The sequence below is a fragment of the Cryptomeria japonica genome, chromosome 11, assembly GCF_030272615.1.
Source record: "Cryptomeria japonica chromosome 11, Sugi_1.0, whole genome shotgun sequence".
Lineage (NCBI taxonomy): Eukaryota > Viridiplantae > Streptophyta > Pinopsida > Cupressales > Cupressaceae > Cryptomeria > Cryptomeria japonica.
The window spans coordinates 262,947,202-262,954,828 of record NC_081415.1 but is presented as its reverse complement, the minus strand read 5'-3'; positions in this window follow the sequence as shown (position 1 = coordinate 262,954,828).

Sequence of the window (7,627 nt, the reverse complement as noted above, 5' to 3'; positions counted from 1 at the left end):
GTCTAGATGAATTTGTTGAAGGTTTTTCACCGAGAGCGATCAATAGGTATTTATCTTTGAACATGGAATTGGGATCATCTTCTATTCCTATCCTTGTTGCCAACCCAATTGTAGTAGAGGTCAAGGACTACTCTAGGCCAATTTTCAAGTGGTATCCACATGTGGCTACCTTGGAAGATTTGGTTGGAGCATTTTCTCATGTTCTGGAGGGTGTTGTCTATGTTAAAGATGTTAGGACGTATATTCATTGTCACATTGAGGACTTGGGAACATCAGAAATTAAGGGTATGTATATGAGCAAGCTGATGGGAGAATCTGGAAATATCAAAGCGGCATACAAACACATTGAAGACTTAGGGTTTACTGGTATTCTAGACATTTCAGAATTTGAAGATGAGATAATTAGATATGTTTTGAGCAGAGTGCATGGGGAATTCATCTGGTTAGATAGACCTTACAAGATCACCAAGGAAGTCATTCGGGCAATCACTGGTTTACCATCGGTTGCGCAACGTCCATATAAGAAGGTTTCGAATGTTTCGTGAACAAGATCATCGGCGCAACATTTGACAGGAGATCTATGAGAGTGAGCACTATTACCGACACAGACATCAAATTCAATAGCATGATCATCGAGTATAAGGTAACTGAGTCAAACTGACTGAATTTTGTTTTCAGTTCATGCATTTTGGCTGCATACAAAATGATGAGAGAGGGTGTGAAATTGGATCTATGTGGCTAGATGTTAGATGAGTTATTAATAAACCTAGGAAAGATTAAGGGAGAAAAGAAGGGAACCTTCCGGTATGGTAGCTTGATAGTTTGTTTAATGTTATTTTTCATGAATGATACACCCGGTTTTGGTAAAAGGCAATGGGAATTTGACATTCTGGTAGGAAGACAATTGAAACAGTCAATTGTTGCTTTAGGAAGTCAGAGAGATGATAAGGTATGGGAATATTTCAAAGAATTTCATAAATCTAGGAAGTTTAGGGTAAGGATTCCTAAGCATATTGTAGAAAAATATTCAACTGACATATGCTTCATGGAAGTAGTTAAGCCCCGAAAGATTTGGATTAAGGAAATGGGCTATGAAGTAGATGCATTGATTCTTGAAGCTTATGCAAAAATGTTGATTGATGCACCTATTGATGAGGCAAAGAATCCCTGTGGAACTGCACAACAAAAAACACATGAGGTTGAAATAGAGTTCAACTGGAAGAAGAAGAGAGAAACAGGAAGGAAAAGCAAGCAAATTTGTTGAGAAAGTCTCACATGACATCAAATAATTAATTGATGTTGTCTCAGAGAAAGGCGGGAAGAGGAAGAATCTAAAAGTACACATTGAGCTTGTTACTACAGAATTTGAATCTGAGGATGACACACCCTTGGCATTCAAGAGGGTTGTTAGGAATATAGGAAGCAAAGGTAGAAGCCAAAAGGCAACTGGTTAGGAAGGTTACACTCAAAATACCGGCATGGAAGCAAGTACCAAAGGCAACACCTTCAGCTGCATCCAGTAGTGCAAAGAGAAAGAAGAAGAATGAAACCGATACAACTATTCAATCTGGTAATGTGAATATCATTCCACCTAAAAATTGTGCAGGATTAATAGATGAAATCGCTAAGGATGACATATTGAAGAACGTACAGTTTTATTACAAAAAATTAGAAGATGATGAGCAAAGAGAGGTAGAGGAAGCATTCTTATTATACTTGGATATTTATAAGAAATCCTTAATAGAAATAGAAAATCAAATACCGACTGAATTGTATAATATATTAAATGCTAGAAGACTGCCAGCTATGCAAGAAGACAAACATATTAAGATTCAAGAGTTATTATCTGTTTGTGTCACTATTGCTCCAGATGAAATGGAAAGGAGGCTTGGGGTGGCAGATAGAAAAGTCTTTAATAGCAAACATAAAATAACTAGTTTGATGCTAGGAAGGGTAAATGAAATAATAAAGGAGACTCAAAAAGCATGGACTAAATTCTTTGGAGAGAACAGAGGATTCTTTACTTCACCGGAAACAAAGACAAACATTGTAGACATCCTGGTTGAAGGTAAAGGGGACGGTATTATGGGTACTTCACCCTCAGTTTTGAAAAATATTAAGATAGTGGAAATCAAGCCCCCGGTTGATACAGATGTACAAACAAATATTGAAATACTGATTAATACAAAGAGCGAAAAGGTTGATTATGTACAGGATACTAATATTGAGCATATCAGTCCTCTAGATACAAATGTACAGGTTGAGGTTATTGTTCCTAAAGAGGAACTGGCAGTTACACAAACTGCACCAAGTGGCGAAGCCATCGGTCTAAGTGAGAAAGCTATAAAGGACAAATCATCAGAGGAGAAGGAAGGGGAAACCAGCAGAGAACCGACAAATGGTCCATCATTGTTGTCAATTGACACCTCACAGGTTGAAAAGAAAAACATAAAAGAGATGAGTCCTACTGAACTCATGATGATGGCAGCACAAAAATTAATGAAGGAGGGATCTATATATAAAGGGTTTATTGATCAATCAATCACAGTTTTACACATACTAGTCCTGGAATGCAAGATTGACAATGAAGCAAGCCCATCCAACAAGCTTAAGATGATCATTGAGCATATCTCAAAGGATTTTAAATCCTTACAGCAAATTTCAAACCAGCAAGCACTAGAGAGATTCACTCAGGCTAAGAGAGCTGCATTTGATCAGGTGATTGAATTTGAGAAGAAAAAGATTGATGAAAAACTAAAACTGATAGATAATTCTTTGAAACAATGTACAAATATTTATAGGGTATGTTGCAACACTGATATACTTACAATAAATGTGGATAAGAAAATAAAAGAACTTTAGGAGAAAATTGCAAATATAGTTAATTCTTTTGATGGATTGACATCATTGACTACATCCATTGATGGTCAAATTTTGATTTTGGAAAACCAAATTTCTATTCTTGAGAAGGAAAGAGACAATATAATAAGAAGAGCCAGAAGTCTGAGAGGCTTGGTGAGTCCTCGGTTGGATTCACTCAGTGTACATAAGAAAGAGTGTATGGATATGGTGGGAAATCCCACACCGACAGAGGTAAATGAGAAAGAGTCATTTGCACATATACAAAATGGTCTTGTATCCATTTTCGGCACGTTCAAAATTGGTTGGGACACCTATCTTGAGCTATTGGAGAAGGCTTATCCAGAAATTTTGAAATTTGTTAAACTCTGGTAAGATATTTTTGGGATATTCATTGTACATCTTTTTGAATCTTTGACATTCTTTTTAGAATTTTTGATGGCATTGATGTTAAAGGGGGAGTGATATAGATGTGAAAAATAATAGAAAGAGTTGTATACATTAGGGGGAGATATGAAGACATGGGGATATGGATTATTCTTGCATTAATAAATATTCATCTCAGGGGGAGTAGGCATGATAAAACCGGTAGATGAAACCTTGACCATTTTTCACATGAGTGTTGCCATCAATGCCAAAGGGGAAGATTGTTGGAAATTGACACTCAATTGGTTGGTTTCACTATATTTTCATTGATGGCAACATGGTATTGTATTTTGGATTCATGTTTTGGTTCAATTGTCTACCGGCAAGCACTTCGCAGATACTACACCGGCACCGACAGGACATAAGGATTTCTTTGGTTACCAGTATTGGAGGATGACATGGTTTAGAATATGGTTATCAGTATTGGAGGCCGACATCTCTTGGATTCGGCTTCAGAAATTGATTTTGATATTCATGTATTTATGTTATCTAGTCGGCATGTAATTTGATATTGTAATTATCTTTGTAAGCCGACATAAGGCATGATAAATTGTATAGGGTATATAGGTTAGTTTGGATTAGATCATCTTTTACATAGAGGAGATTATGGAATGCGAATGTAATATGATGTGAAATATATCAGAGATATTTATGTAAGGATATTTATGTAAGGGTTATTCCGGTAAAGGGTTTAGGGTTTCAGACCGAAACTGAGATAGCTTAAACTGGAACTGTATTCAGGCATAGAAGATGTTATCTTAGCAGTTCACCACTTCTCCAGATTGTAGTCTGGATTTATATGTAGTCAGCGAGACTCCTTTTTTGTGATTGAGCAGTGTGCTCTAGGCTATAAGCCTTCCTGCAAGCAAGACCCTTATATTTTGTAATATCTCTTCATATTGCCAGTGAATTGATATTGTGGGTCACAAATCCCATCGTGGTTTTTCCTCTTTGAGGTTTTCCACGTATAATTTTGTGTGTTATGATTCTCATTTATGTGATTGGCTTATTGGTTGCTTTACTTCTTTTTACTTCTTTCAATTTTGTATTATCCGATATACCGGTTAGTGTATGCATGTTTTTATAAGGCTAAAATTGATCATTTTGGTATAACACTGATTCACCTCCCCACCCCCCCCCCCCTGCCCCCCACCCCCTCAGTGTTATTGGATTCCAACATAATTCATGCATAATAATATTATAATAGTGCACTAAGGATATAAGTGTCTACAAATTGAGTTTGAACACTTGATTAAGGATGTTTGATTTTTGTCTTTGCCTAGTACTAAAGTCTTTAAGGATAATATTTGCCATGAGTTTGGGCATGTCTCTAACAGACCTTGGATGCAAGGTTATGTGTAGCTTTTTACTCCCTTAATGTGACTAGTGTTAGTCACGCAATTTATGTGAAACCATTTTTAATTTTGATGATTTATTTTTTGTTATTGATGAAAATGTTCCTTGTGTTGTAAGGACTCGTATTGTGTTTTTGAATTTTCTTATGAACTATTTAGTCACCAAACTATTTCATCTGTTTATTTTGTCACTGTTGGTCACACTTGATTTATTGTTGAGATGTGCACATTTATGATTTAGTGTTGAATTTGATAATTTCTCCTCTTGTGATTTTCTTCTAAAAATATCATGGTGATTATTCCAAATGTTTGATATCGTTGCTCCTAAGTTATGTTAGTGTTGTCCTCTATCGTGTTTGAGATGAACACTGATAGAATGCTCAAGGGAGTATATAGCAAAGAACATACCAGGCTAGTATTAATATACTGATTAAGCAAAATATATTATTTTTATGAAATGTCAAAAGATGTAGAACATTGTGTGTAGTAATTATTGTTGAGCAATATGCATGTTAAGGTGGATTATTTTGCTAATAAAAGTAGTTCTCTTTATATGTGTTTTGGGTTTATGTTTTTGGGATGGGCATTGAATATGGAATCACAAAGAACGATGATCCTCTTTTTGGGGAAATCCAAATAATTTGAAGTTCCTTGGCCAAAGCCATGTGTCCATTGAAATACATGGAACTAGCCTAGCAAACTTTATTAATATGTTTCTTTGTCCTATCCCGATAGTAGGATACATTGCATTTCATCCAAACAAATGCATGTAGATATATCAGGTTGCACCAGATTCCCTCTTGCCTATTTTTTTCAGGTAGCTACACACTACAGGGTTGGGCATTCTTTGAGTAGGAAGAATCCCAAGGAAGCATAAGATTTGTGGTTGGGAGAAAAAGCACCCAAATCATGTTCTTGTCTCTTAGGCTTTGTGGATGACCATGTAGGTTAGTGATGGCTAGAGACTTCATTGATTGTGTTCTTACATCATTACTTTTATATCACTTGTATTTGTACAACATTATGGTGTGGATTACAAGGCATGAGAGCCTCTCTCTCTCTCTCTCTTTGTGTGTGTGTGTGTGTGTGCATGTATTGGATTTTTTTCATTTTATTTCTAGAATTATGTGAAAGTGAGTTGATAATTATCCTTGAAATGTTGTTGTGGCAAGATACACACGAGGGCCTAGGTTACATAAATAGCAATTTGGATCCACTAACTTTTTAGGTGATATGTGATTATTCATGGAAGATCTCTCAACATACGTAAGTATCACATCTAAAGGGGTATGCATGAATGATTTATTTGTTAATCCTTATATATTATCAAGTTGTGATCTAGCTTAAAGTTATTCTTAGAGAGAATTCCTAATCCTTAAATGATCATTGTGTGCCTTGAAATGATCTTTCCACGAGGTATTGATATTTGTGAATGAGCTAAAAATATGGCAAGTGTATACAAGTACATGCTAAGAATGTTGATAAGAAATACATAGTAACTTGGTCAACTCATTTGCAATCCAAAGGTATGTATTTTATTAGATAAAAACAGGTTTTTAAGGGACCCCAAATCTTGTACAAGACAGGTTTTAAAAGGGGCTCTTGCAACCCACAACATGAGATATTCAATCAGGCTCACAAAACGAATAGAACCGGTTCAAGGTGAAACAAAACAAAGAAAGGGTAGAGACCCCAAAGAGAAAAGTTGCCTGAAAAGTTAAGCCAAACCATGAACCAACTACAGGCAGACCATAACAAACAAAGGGCAGCAAAGAGAAAAAAGAAAAGAAAGTTCCAGCTGCCCACAAGGGTAAAGACAACCCCCTAACTTAGGATTTCCCTATGGAAGCCTTCTTGTGGGATCGAAGGGTCATGTCAAAAGAAGGCGAGGACCGCTTAAATGTTTGTCTTTAACCTTAATCCAACCATCTTCAACTTTAGCAGCCTCATCTTGTCACTCCAACGAATCTAGTGCTAGAAACCCAGCAGCCATGGAGTGACTAGCATGCGATGCAGCTCCAGCAGGGCTGGGGCCAGAATCAACCTTGGTAACAGAACCAAGCAAAGGAACCGCACTAGCAATCTCCCCTGAGACAGGATCAGCCCCAGCAAACTAGTCAAATCCAGCAACCGGGGTAGACCCAATAACCAAAGAGCCAACAACATCACCTTCCTTCCTAACAGCAACAGGAGGGAGAACCTCAACAGAAGAAACACCAGCATGCAACCCACAACCCCCAAAAACCACCTTAGGCCGCGAAGAAACGGAGCCACCCACCATGGGGGAACCCACCACATTCATCAACGGGACCGTTGTGGCAGTCAGGCTCTCCTGAGTAACCACCTGGGAAAAACTTTGCTATGAAGAAATTTTCACAATAAAATAATGTTGAGTTGAAGCACCGTTCCACCAAGATGCAGAGTGTTTCTTAGTAACACTAAGATCACATTTTGCAGGAACATGACCCGTTTTAAAGCACCTTCTGCATCTGAAGGGAATCCCTTCATAGACCAAAGGCTGAATCCAATGGCCCTTAAGAGACATAAGTTTGATCTCTACAAGCAATACCTTAGACATGTCAATGTCCACCAAGATGCGAACATAGGTGGAATGGTGAATATTAAAGGAATTAGAATCAAACATCAGGAAGTCCCCAAGAGCCTCACCCACTTCCTCAAGAAGAGAATCCACCCAAAGATGAAGTGGAAGGTTAGGGATTCTAACCCATAAAGGCATCTTGTTGAAAGTTTTGAAAGAGGGATTGAAATCTTTGTGCCAAGGCTTAACCATTAACACAAAACGGTCATCCCAACTGAAGAAATGATCATAAAGAATACAATTTATGTCTTCGACAATGCCAAATTTTGCTATGCAAAACCCTTTAGCTAAAGGGAAAATATGAAATGTACCATAAATGAGTATGTGTGTGCATTAAAATGATTTTTAACTAATAGAAAACATACAAAAATGTTTTGTTTGTTTAAGT